The sequence below is a fragment of the Pteropus vampyrus genome, unplaced genomic scaffold, assembly GCF_000151845.1.
Source record: "Pteropus vampyrus isolate Shadow unplaced genomic scaffold, Pvam_2.0 Scaffold85, whole genome shotgun sequence".
Classification (NCBI taxonomy): Eukaryota; Metazoa; Chordata; class Mammalia; order Chiroptera; family Pteropodidae; genus Pteropus; species Pteropus vampyrus.
Genome location: NW_011888866.1, coordinates 2,816,891 through 2,817,257, shown reverse-complemented (window position 1 = coordinate 2,817,257; position 367 = coordinate 2,816,891).

Genomic DNA, 367 nt, shown 5'->3' with positions numbered 1-367 from the left:
TGAAATAATTTAATTACCTGAGGTCACACAGGTAAGTGGATGAGCCTATTAAGGACTCAAATGGTCTGAATCACTCTACCTCCCTACAAATAGTAGAGAAATCCATAAAAAGAAAAGCAAGTCATAAGTAGGAATTCTTGAAGTGTTCTTTTAAACAAAATCTTTGCCTTTACATTTAAGAATAATTAGGGAGGAGATTGGCTTGGAGAAGAGAGGTTAAAATAGAGAAAGTTTGTTAAAGCTAAAATTTGTGAAAACAATTGAGGTCCGAGCAGAAATGATAAAACATCTCACAAAACATAATGCAGGAAGTCATAAAAATAGAATCCACTTTACAAATATTCAGTTCCCATATAATTTTCTGGGA